This window comes from Bombus huntii, unplaced genomic scaffold, assembly GCF_024542735.1.
Source record: "Bombus huntii isolate Logan2020A unplaced genomic scaffold, iyBomHunt1.1 ctg00000257.1, whole genome shotgun sequence".
Classification (NCBI taxonomy): domain Eukaryota; kingdom Metazoa; phylum Arthropoda; class Insecta; order Hymenoptera; family Apidae; genus Bombus; species Bombus huntii.
Genome location: NW_026099469.1, coordinates 1 through 12,500, shown reverse-complemented (window position 1 = coordinate 12,500; position 12,500 = coordinate 1). Strand labels below are relative to the sequence as shown.

At 46.6% G+C, this 12,500-nt stretch overlaps 1 long non-coding RNA gene and 2 other non-coding genes across 5 annotated transcripts in view; 2 read left to right on the top strand and 1 right to left on the bottom strand.

Annotated features, from left to right (window-relative positions):
* Positions 1-8,436, bottom strand: part of LOC126877838 (uncharacterized) — a 20,792-nt gene extending 12,356 nt beyond the window's left edge. For 2 of the 3 annotated variants that reach the window (XR_007695368.1, XR_007695367.1), the window contains exons 1-2: positions 8,123-8,436; positions 7,604-7,910 (exon numbers count right to left, since the gene is read on the bottom strand). This is a non-coding gene — a long non-coding RNA (uncharacterized LOC126877838). The remainder of the gene's footprint in view (positions 1-7,603; positions 7,911-8,122) is intronic. The other variant, XR_007695369.1, reaches the window with a different exon arrangement.
* Positions 4,144-6,065, top strand: LOC126877842 (small subunit ribosomal RNA). Its single transcript, XR_007695372.1, has one exon. It is a non-coding gene; the product is annotated as a small subunit ribosomal RNA (ribosomal RNA).
* Positions 8,437-9,453: 1,017 nt separating the features above from the next.
* LOC126877839 (5.8S ribosomal RNA) lies at positions 9,454-9,608 on the top strand. The gene has a single exon (XR_007695370.1). It is a non-coding gene; the product is annotated as a 5.8S ribosomal RNA (ribosomal RNA).
* Positions 9,609-12,500: the final 2,892 nt, after the last annotated feature.

Here is a 12,500-nt window from a genome sequence, read left to right as displayed (position 1 = left end):
TTTCATCCTCCGGACCAACGTGACCGGGACGTTGGAACTTAGAATTTTTTCGCCCCGTTACGAAAGTACCGAAAGTTCAACTCGAAATAACTCGCTAAAAAGCGTTATAACGTATCGAAATTTTGCGTGAAATCGTTACGTTTCGACGAAATCTAGTCGAAAGTAGCGATTTCACTTTATTTTTTTGAAAAATTTCATCCTCCGGACCAACGTGACTGGGACGTTGGAACTTAGAATTTTTTCGCACCGCTACGAAAAGGCCGAAAGATCCCCTCCAAATAACTCGTTAAAAAGTGTTATAACGTACGAATATTTTTCAAGAAATCGTTATAACTCGATAAAATACGTCGGGATTAAGCGTTTATATCGTCGGCAGACGGATATAAAAACGTTTGGACCGACACGACCGGTCGTTGGAACATAGAAAAATTCCGAGCCGGTACGTTGGGACTTAGAAAAATTCCGAGGGCGAAAAAGTTTTTTCGAGTTTATTCGTTAAAAAGCGTTACAAGGTATGAATTTTTTGCATAAATCGACGTAACTCGACGAAATACGTCGGGATTAATGGTTTATTTCCGTCCGAGAACGATTTTTAAAAACGGACCTATGCGGCCGGTCGTTCGTACTTGGAAAATTTTCGGACCGAACACTCTTTTTCGATTAATTCGTTAAAAAGCGTTATAACGTACGAATATTTTTCAAGAAATCGTTATAACTCGATAAAATACGTCGGGATTAAGCGTTTATATCGTCGGCAGACGGATATAAAAACGTTTGGACCGACACGACCGGTCGTTGGAACATAGAAAAATTCCGAGCCGGTACGTTGGGACTTAGAAAAATTCCGAGGGCGAAAAAGTTTTTTCGAGTTTATTCGTTAAAAAGCGTTACAAGGTATGAATTTTTTTGCATAAATCGACGTAACTCGACGAAATACGTCGGGATTAATGGTTTATTTCCGTCCGAGAACGATTTTTAAAAACGGACCTATGCGGCCGGTCGTTCGTACTTAGAAAATTTTCGGACCGAACACTCTTTTTCGATTAATTCGTTAAAAAGCGTTATAACGTACGAATATTTTTCAAGAAATCGTTATAACTCGATAAAATACGTCGGGATTAAGCGTTTATATCGTCGGCAGACGGATATAAAAACGTTTGGACCGACACGACCGGTCGTTGGAACATAGAAAAATTCCGAGCCGGTACGTTGGGACTTAGAAAAATTCCGAGGGCGAAAAAGTTTTTTCGAGTTTATTCGTTAAAAAGCGTTACAAGGTATGAATTTTTTTGCATAAATCGACGTAACTCGACGAAATACGTCGGGATTAATGGTTTATTTCCGTCCGAGAACGATTTTTAAAAACGGACCTATGCGGCCGGTCGTTCGTACTTAGAAAATTTTCGGACCGAACACTCTTTTTCGATTAATTCGTTAAAAAGCGTTATAACGTACGAATATTTTTCAAGAAATCGTTATAACTCGATAAAATACGTCGGGATTAAGCGTTTATATCGTCGGCAGACGGATATAAAAACGTTTGGACCGACACGACCGGTCGTTGGAACATAGAAAAATTCCGAGCCGGTACGTTGGGACTTAGAAAAATTCCGAGGGCGAAAAAGTTTTTTCGAGTTTATTCGTTAAAAAGCGTTACAAGGTATGAATTTTTTTGCATAAATCGACGTAACTCGACGAAATACGTCGGGATTAATGGTTTATTTCCGTCCGAGAACGATTTTTAAAAACGGACCTATGCGGCCGGTCGTTCGTACTTAGAAAATTTTCGGACCGAACACTCTTTTTCGATTAATTCGTTAAAAAGCGTTATAACGTACGAATATTTTTCAAGAAATCGTTATAACTCGATAAAATACGTCGGGATTAAGCGTTTATATCGTCGGCAGACGGATATAAAAACGTTTGGACCGACACGACCGGTCGTTGGAACATAGAAAAATTCCGAGCCGGTACGTTGGGACTTAGAAAAATTCCGAGGGCGAAAAAGTTTTTTCGAGTTTATTCGTTAAAAAGCGTTACAAGGTATGAATTTTTTTGCATAAATCGACGTAACTCGACGAAATACGTCGGGATTAATGGTTTATTTCCGTCCGAGAACGATTTTTAAAAACGGACCTATGCGGCCGGTCGTTCGTACTTAGAAAATTTTCGGACCGAACACTCTTTTTCGATTAATTCGTTAAAAAGCGTTATAACGTACGAATATTTTTCAAGAAATCGTTATAACTCGATAAAATACGTCGGGATTAAGCGTTTATATCGTCGGCAGACGGATATAAAAACGTTTGGACCGACACGACCGGTCGTTGGAACATAGAAAAATTCCGAGCCGGTACGTTGGGACTTAGAAAAATTCCGAGGGCGAAAAAGTTTTTTCGAGTTTATTCGTTAAAAAGCGTTACAAGGTATGAATTTTTTTGCATAAATCGACGTAACTCGACGAAATACGTCGGGATTAATGGTTTATTTCCGTCCGAGAACGATTTTTTAAAAACGGACCTATGCGGCCGGTCGTTCGTACTTAGAAAATTTTCGGACCGAACACTCTTTTTCGATTAATTCGTTAAAAAGCGTTATAACGTACGAATATTTTTCAAGAAATCGTTATAACTCGATAAAATACGTCGGGATTAAGCGTTTATATCGTCGGCAGACGGATATAAAAACGTTTGGACCGACACGACCGGTCGTTGGAACATAGAAAAATTCCGAGCCGGTACGTTGGGACTTAGAAAAATTCCGAGGGCGAAAAAGTTTTTTCGAGTTTATTCGTTAAAAAGCGTTACAAGGTATAAATTTTTTTACGGGAATCGTTCTATCTCTATTAAATACGTCGGGATTAAACATTTTTATCGATTTTTTCAAAAAATTAGCGTTCGTCGAACTGACACGACTGGGATATTTTTCTAATTTTTTCGTTAATTAACGTTACAAGGTATATATTTTTTTGCATATTTCTACTTATTTTAACGTATTGTAATTGATTATAAACTTATTTTTTGTCCGTATTCGATAAAAGAGTATGTTTACTGATGCAATTTTTCGGTGAAAAAAAAAAATTAATTTTTTGGTAAAAATGCATTTCTATTATGTTAATAAAACGTCTGGTAATGTATTTCGATGGTTGGATATTGGCTTTGTATAGTAGTGATCGAGCGTTCGCGAGACTAAGTTCCAGCGTCCCTTCCGAACGGTACGTTGCTACGGAGGTTTTGCACCGTAAGCGCGCGGCCGCTAGCCCGGCCGGCGCCGGCCTTCCGGCTGGCGCTTTCGTATCTATAAGAGAGACGTCGAGCCGGACGGTTCGGTCGGAACAGCGTTGAGCGCGTGGCTATTCTACGGCCTCGGTTGAGAATTCAGTCACCGCTCCTCGAGTCTTAGTGTATTTTACGCTATTTCTCGACTGTTCCTCCGTTCTCGTTCTGGTTTTTTCTCTACACTGCTGCGCCGCGGGTCGCTGTCCTGGACGTAATGACCAAATATCGTGGCAAGGTTCCCCTGAGTCGGGAAGCTGGTGACCTGTGTGTACGTATTCTAACAAAAATTGTTAGATGCGTGTGTGCTTGTACTAACTGAGCATCGATTCATTCAAAAGAGTATAACCGTCTGCTTTCTATAAAAACTTCTGCTTTCGCAGAAGTATCCGATGAGGCGGTAGGAGCGTACTATCTTTGCGTAGTATGTCTTCTGCCGAAAATGTTCTACCGATTGAAAGAATATTCTTACGGTATGTCCAGCGCGACGCACTGGGATACGCGCTTGTTCGTTCAGCGTGAGGTGCGTATACGTGCTTTACCGCTAAGATATTCTAATAAGTCTTTTTACACGAAGACAGCATTATGGAAATGTTCCTTTAGAAGTACGATTCTAAACATTTTATATAAGACTATGAGAAAGAGAGAGAGAGAAGAGAGGAGGTGGAGTTGAGAATTACAAAGTGGCTGCGAGCGGCGTTCGAAGATTATTACTGAACTATGGGTGTATCTCGAACGTCGCTAGGAGATATATTTTATAGATATATCTATCTTAAGAACGAAAAGTCTCGTCGTACGGTGCTTACGTCCCACCTACGACACGAAGAGAACTTAAACGAAATTTATAAGAATTGTTATACGAATAAGATCCCTGGTTGATCCTGCCAGTAGTCATATGCTTGTCTCAAAGATTAAGCCATGCATGTCTCAGTACATGCCGCATTAAGGTGAAACCGCGAATGGCTCATTAAATCAGTTATGGTTTCTTAGATCATACCTACATTTACTTGGATAACTGTGGTAATTCTAGAGCTAATACATGCAAACAGATTCCGACCAGAGATGGTAGGAATGCTTTTATTAGATCAAAACCAATCGGTGGCGGATGGCTCGTCTGTCCGTCCATCGTTTGTTTTGGTGACTCTGAATAACTTTGTGCTGATCGCATGGTCATCTAGCACCGGCGACGCATCTTTCAAATGTCTGCCTTATCAACTGTCGATGGTAGGTTCTGCGCCTACCATGGTTGTAACGGGTAACGGGGAATCAGGGTTCGATTCCGGAGAGGGAGCCTGAGAAACAGCTACCACATCCAAGGAAGGCAGCAGGCGCGCAAATTACCCACTCCCGGCACGGGGAGGTAGTGACGAAAAATAACGATACGGGACTCATCCGAGGCCCGTAATCGGAATGAGTACACTTTAAATCCTTTAACGAGGACCAATTGGAGGGCAAGTCTGGTGCCAGCAGCCGCGGTAATTCCAGCTCCAATAGCGTATATTAAAGTTGTTGCGGTTAAAAAGCTCGTAGTTGAATCTGTGTGTCACAGTGTCGGTTCACCGCTCGCGGTGTTTAACTGGCATTATGTGGTACGTCCTATCGGTGGGCTTAGCTCCTCGCGGGCGGTCCAACTAATATCCCATCGCGGTGCTCTTCACTGAGTGTCGAGGTGGGCCGATACGTTTACTTTGAACAAATTAGAGTGCTTAAAGCAGGCTACCTTCGCCTGAATACTGTGTGCATGGAATAATGGAATAGGACCTCGGTTCTATTTTGTTGGTTTTCGGAGCCCCGAGGTAATGATTAATAGGGACAGATGGGGGCATTCGTATTGCGACGTTAGAGGTGAAATTCTTGGATCGTCGCAAGACGGACAGAAGCGAAAGCATTTGCCAAAAATGTTTTCATTAATCAAGAACGAAAGTTAGAGGTTCGAAGGCGATCAGATACCGCCCTAGTTCTAACCATAAACGATGCCAGCCAGCGATCCGCCGAAGTTCCTCCGATGACTCGGCGGGCAGCTTCCGGGAAACCAAAGCTTTTGGGTTCCGGGGGAAGTATGGTTGCAAAGCTGAAACTTAAAGGAATTGACGGAAGGGCACCACCAGGAGTGGAGCCTGCGGCTTAATTTGACTCAACACGGGAAACCTCACCAGGCCCGGACACCGGAAGGATTGACAGATTGATAGCTCTTTCTTGATTCGGTGGGTGGTGGTGCATGGCCGTTCTTAGTTGGTGGAGCGATTTGTCTGGTTAATTCCGATAACGAACGAGACTCTAGCCTGCTAAATAGACGTAACTTATGGTATCTCGAAGGCCCCCGGCTTCGGTCGGTGGGTTTTTACTACCAACGTACAAACAAATCTTCTTAGAGGAACAGGCGGCTTCTAGCCGCACGAGATTGAGCAATAACAGGTCTGTGATGCCCTTAGATGTTCTGGGCCGCACGCGCGCTACACTGAAGGAATCAGCGTGTTTTCCCTGGCCGAAAGGCCCGGGTAACCCGCTGAACCTCCTTCGTGCTAGGGATTGGGGCTTGCAATTATTCCCCATGAACGAGGAATTCCCAGTAAGCGCGAGTCATAAGCTCGCGTTGATTACGTCCCTGCCCTTTGTACACACCGCCCGTCGCTACTACCGATTGAATGATTTAGTGAGGTCTTCGGACTGGTGCGCGGCCAATGTGATAAGCATTGCCGATGTTACCGGGAAGATGACCAAACTTGATCATTTAGAGGAAGTAAAAGTCGTAACAAGGTTTCCGTAGGTGAACCTGCGGAAGGATCATTAACGATACGATACCAAAAGAATTTGACTTGAACACATATAAAAACTATGAAATATATATCACAATGGTCGGTAAGGAGCCGTACTCCTCCTGTATCGACGAAAGTATATACGACGTATTAACAAGCTATATACTTTAAACAAACGAAAACGCCAGGGAGCTTGGCAACCTCCGTTGGCACGAATAGAAATATTCTTAAGGAGGAGACGACCCTCCAGCTACGGAATTATACGAAGAGAAGGTGGCACTCTCTCTCGATCATCGGGATGAAGAGATATATATATACAAGTATAAAAACGAAATGCGAATGAAACTTATTCGAGGCGCCTGCGTGAGGTCGTAAACAGAAAGACCCGCCGTCTCCGAATAAAACATATAACATATAATATATATATATATGAAATTCTAATAAAAGGGAACTCTAGCTTCGAAAGAGCCAACAAAAGTTAAGGCTCGATATCAAACGAAAAAATTACGATGGAAACCAGGTGTAAAGAGAAATGCAGTCGTGGCGCCTGCGAGAGGCCGTACACAGAAAGACCCGCCGTCACGATCTCGTATTTCGTATTTGCATCGTGGAAACCGTACAAACGAAATATAAAAGTCCATGCAAACTAATAAGAAAATCTCTAAAGTGCCTCGTGTCGGAGTGATCATGCTCGCCTATTCTCTTCTATGTTTCGTGGTCTGTGTTGCGTTTGTTCTCCTCCTAGCAACGGGACATATCGAAGACTCCTCTTTGGGATCGAACGAAGCGTCTAGAACGAGTCGACGAGAGCGAAAGAACTTGTAGCGAGTCGCGCAGAGCGAAAGGATACCGATATACATCTTCGAAGGTTCTCTTCGAAGATCCATGGATACCTTCTGCGTCGACTTCTCTCGTCTCTTTCATCGAAACTCTCGTCGTTCTCGAAACGTGCTTCCTACCCAAAGGGCGTGTGCTCTTCGTATGTCGTTTCGTTCGAAATAACGAAACCACGTGTAACATACTCGTGGATCGGGTAACCTAGAACGAAGACGCATCGCGTGGATGTTGGCCCGCTATGCGACGATGACCGATGATGATGATGATGATGATGATGATGATATGATGATGATGTCGATGTCGACGACGACGACGATGAAGACGATGTGTAGCAACGATTCGTAACTAGTCTAGCCGAAGTTCGTTCAGAGGGGAACGCCGCCGGCTTCGAAGCCTCGATGTCGTGAGTCGGACACCCGTGCCGTCGCTAGAGTTTTTCAAACTCTGCTTCTGGATATTGGGACGAAAGACCCGCTCGAGGACGACGACAGCCGTGCGTGCGTATCCCATCGAATTTTTTTTACACCACCTGAACGAGACTAAAGTTTCGTCTAGTTGATCGTCTACCGTCGCATAATGTATATTATATACCGTTCAGAGGGGACCGGCTGTCTATCCTCGTTGTCGTGAGTCGGACACCCGTGCCGTCGCTAGAGTTTTTCAAACTCTGCTTCTGGATATCGGGACGAAAGACCGCGCGAGGACGACGGATGCGAGTCCCATCGAATTTTTGACTTTACACACTACCTGAACGAGACTTAAAGTTTCATATTATATACCGTTCAGAGGGGACCGGCTGTCTATCCTCGTTGTCGTGAGTCGGACACCCGTGCCGTCGCTAGAGTTTTTCAAACTCTGCTTCTGGATATCGGGACGAAAGACCGCGCGAGGACGACGGATGCGAGTCCCATCGAATTTTTGACTTACACACTACCTGAACGAGACTTAAAGTTTCATATAATATACCGTTCAGAGGGGACCGGCTGTCTTTCCTCGTTGTCGTGAGTCGGACACCCGTGCCGTCGCTAGAGTTTTTCAAACTCTGCTTCTGGATATCGGGACGAAAGACCGCGCGAGGACGACGGATGCGAGTCCCATCGAATTTTTTATTTACACACTACCTGAACGAGACTTAAAGTTTCATCCAGTTTGTCGTCTATCATCGCATATATAATATACCGTTCAGAGGGGACCGGCTGTCTATCCTCGTTGTCGTGAGTCGGACACCCGTGCCGTCGCTAGAGTTTTTCAAACTCTGCTTCTGGATATCGGGACGAAAGACCGCGCGAGGACGACGGATGCGAGTCCCATCGAATTTTTGACTTACACACTACCTGAACGAGACTTAAAGTTTCATATAATATACCGTTCAGAGGGGACCGGCTGTCTTTCCTCGTTGTCGTGAGTCGGACACCCGTGCCGTCGCTAGAGTTTTTCAAACTCTGCTTCTGGATATCGGGACGAAAGACCGCGCGAGGACGACGGATGCGAGTCCCATCGAATTTTTGATTTACACACTACCTGAACGAGACTTAAAGTTTCATCCAGTTTGTCGTCTATCATCTCATATATAATATACCGTTCAGAGGGGACCGGCTGTCTATCCTCGTTGTCGTGAGTCGGACACCCGTGCCGTCGCTAGAGTTTTTCAAACTCTGCTTCTGGATGTTGGGACGAAAGACCGCGCGAGGACGATGGATGCGTGTCCCATCGAATTTTTGATTTACAAGACACACACTACCTGAACGAGACTAAAGTTTCATCGAGTTTATCATCGCATAACCCGTTCGGAGGGGACCGGCTGTCTATCCTCGTTGTCGTGAGTCGGACACCCGTGCCGTCGCTAGAGTTTTTCAAACTCTGCTTCTGGATATCGGGACGAAAGACCGCGCGAGGACGATGGCTGCGAGTCCCATCGAATTTTTGTTTTTTTTTTTTTTTTAAAGAAAAAACACCACCCGAACGGAGATGTGTTCTATCTTTCGTCGATTTTTCATGCTTTCAGTCGGTCGCGTGGTCGCCATCCGTTCGGAGGGGATCGCCGGCTTCGAAACCTCGATGTCGTGAGTCGGACACCCGTGCCGTCGCTAGAGTTTTTCAAACTCTGCTTCTGGATATTGGGACGAAAGACCGCTCGAGGCGGACGGCCGCGCGAATCCCATCGAATCTTTACTATCACCCGAACGATGGAGAGATGCACGCGCGCTGTTTCTTGAATAATTGGACGAGAGAGTAGAATCAAACACATATATAACATGGGCTAGCCACCGTGCTTACTCGTTCGCGAGATCGTGTGCTGTACAGAGGATTCAGAATCGGGTGTATATATCCCCGTCGTTTCCTGACGAACGGAGCTTCGATCTCGATGGTTGTTATATATCATAATGTACTTTACGCCCGGCCGGCGAACGCGCGTATCTTCGCGCGTTCGTCGTTTTCTTTTTTTTTCGAACGTTTTTGTGTCGTCAATCCTATGGCGACTTCTGCGCGTTCGATTCCCGTTGGTCGAACGTGACGGAACTCGGCTTCGCTAGAACCGAGAAGAGTACATTTGAGTATTGAACTGTTGTAAATTTATAAAAGATTACCCTGAACGGTGGATCACTTGGCTCGTGGGTCGATGAAGAACGCAGCTAATTGCGCGTCAACGTGTGAACTGCAGGACACATGAACATCGACATTTCGAACGCACATTGCGGTCCACGGATACAATTCCTGGACCACGCCTGGCTGAGGGTTGCTCACGTAAACCTAAGACTGCTTGCGTTGCGTATCGTTACTCTCCGTATCTGTCTCTCTCTGTCCCTTCTTGCCTTAACAACCCGCCGTCGTTCTTCTTTATATAAGAGAACGTTTCAGAGTCGGACGAAGGTACAAGAACGAGGATACGAATAAGAGCGGACGGAGAGAACATACGCGACGTACGAGCGATTGTTGGACGCTCGTCGGCGTTCGTCGCGGTCGTGCAGAGACCGTGCAAGTCGTACGCATGCTCGATATATAATCTATCGTGTTCACGGGAGACTACGAAACTCTACCTCTGTCTCTCTCTGTCCCTTCTTGCCTTGACAACCCGCCGTCGTTCTTCTTAAAATTATAAGAGAACGTTTCAGAGTCGGACGAAGGTATACGAAGGGATACGAATAAGAGCGGAGAGAACCGGGTCACGGACCTGCGTGAGTGCTCGCGGCGTCGTGAGTCGTCCTTACGAGGGCGACCGCCCGCTTATGCACCGCTTCGTGTATCGGTTATCGAACGTATATACTCGTAGTGTTCTCCTCGTGACCGATTTTTTTTTCATATCAGGCGATATATGCTACGTTTGCCGGTGTTCGACGCACGAAGGTCCGCGCCCCCGACGTCGTCTTAAAAGAATATTATATTTGGCGAGACTGAGAGAGAAAGCAAATATGGGAACTCGGTCGAGAGAGGAGAGAAGAGAGAACCAAAAAAAAAAACCTAAACTCGATGGCGTGCGAAACTTTGCCATAATCTACCGTCTTTTCTTAAGACTCTCGTACAGCCCCAGGGATCGAATGCCCACTCCGTCTCTTCGCGAAAGCGACTGACAACAACGAGGACCGTCGCATCGATGGGTCGTCGTTGCGTTTTACACGCTCTGTGCTTTTTTACAAGCCCCCGAAAGTATCAGCCGTAGATCCGGGAACGCACACGCGAGATTTCTTCGAGCGCTCTGACGACTTAGGGAGGTATGATCCCCAGCGTCGCGCGGAGATCGGAGAGTACACGTACTCGTATCGGGACGAATTTTCCCCGTCGTCGTGTATCTCTCTGCCCGCGCGCCTGGCTCCCGAAAAGCCACGTTCGTCGGAAATCTTACATATTATATATGTAACGCGTGTGCGAACTAGCGTGTGTCTAAGATCGGCTATACACGGGTGCTGCTGTAACTACAAGCTCGAGGTGTTTTCCGCAGCGTTTCTGTACCCGAGGAAGATGCGCATGTGAGTCCGTTACGAAGTTGTTCGTACGGTCGTCGTCGTCGGAGAGATCGTAGACGAGGAAGAAGACGATCCCCTTTGGCGAGGCTCGAGAAAAAAACTTTGAGAGAGACGAGGTATACACGCGCGTACGACTATGTCGTGCGCGCGTGTGATTTTTTTTTTATGGCAATTCGACGCTTCGAGAATAGAGAAAAGAGAGTGTTGGTCATCCCATGCCTCTTCGTCGTCTATCGCTGGACCGCGCATCCTAACGTCGCGCGGTCGTCCAGTCCCCGAACACACACACCCACCCGACGGTACGTCTCGCTCGCTTTTTCACTTGCGTGAGTTCCCGTACCGGGAACCGCTGGAATCGTCGAGAGAAGAGAAACGGCTGTAGGAGAAAAAGAGGACGGACGTTAAAAACCGGACGATCGTTACACGGATGTCTTGCGTGAGTCTTAGCTCGAACATGATACGACGAACGAAGTTTGGCACTTTGGCGAGATGCATAAAACGCTCGTACATACATACATACATATATATTGTATATCGAATAGAGAGTGTTCTCCTTCTATTCGAATTTTTTTTCTCTTTGAGGCGATTTTCGCACAGAGAAATACACACACACACACCACCTTCTCTCGCACCGAATCTTTCCGAGCTTTCGTTTTCTACGAGTCTACGCAAAACACGACACGAACGAATTTTCGTTTCGCGTCGTGACGTTGAAGCGACCTCAGAGTAGGCGAGATCACCCGCTGAATTTAAGCATATTACTAAGCGGAGGAAAAGAAACTAACAAGGATTTCCTTAGTAGCGGCGAGCGAACAGGAATTAGCCCAGCACTGAATCCCGCGGTTCCGCCGTTGGGAAATGTAGTGTTCGGGAGGATCCGATTGACCCGAGACGTCGAACCGCGTCCAAGTCCATCTTGAATGGGGCCATGTACCCACAGAGGGTGCCAGGCCCGTAGCGACCGGAAACGCGTCCCGGGAGGATCTCTCCTTAGAGTCGGGTTGCTTGAGAGTGCAGCCCTAAGTTGGTGGTAAACTCCATCTAAGGCTAAATACAACCACGAGACCGATAGCGAACAAGTACCGTGAGGGAAAGTTGAAAAGAACTTTGAAGAGAGAGTTCAAGAGTACGTGAAACCGTTCAGGGGTAAACCTGAGAAACCCAAAAGATCGAATGGGGAGATTCATCGTCGACGGCGCCGGTTCCCGTTGATGAGCGATGCTCCGGGTGGGCCTTCGGGAGCTCACTAGCGAGGGCACGCCATCCTCGGTGTCGAACGCACCGGTGTCGTAGTCGTGCACTTCTCCCCCTAGTAGAACGTCGCGACCCGTTGTGTGTCGGTCTACGGCCCGAGCGGGCGCCTGTCGCGTCGCTTCGGCGCACGCGTCAGACCCTCGGTCGCCCGGCCGACCGCACGACGGTACACTCACGGTATCGGGCCGCAACCAATCCATTCTCGAATGTGTGTGCGTCTAGACCGCCGCAAGCTTCGCCCTTACTCCGTAGTCTCGGACTTACGTTCCGTGCTCGGGTATGCGGCAGCTGTTAGCAGTGCGGATTTCTTGGACTGGCCGAGTCTCGAATTACCGGTCGGCGACGCTATTGCTTTGGGTACTCTCAGGACCCGTCTTGAAACACGGACCAAGGAGTCTAACATGTGCGCGAGTCAT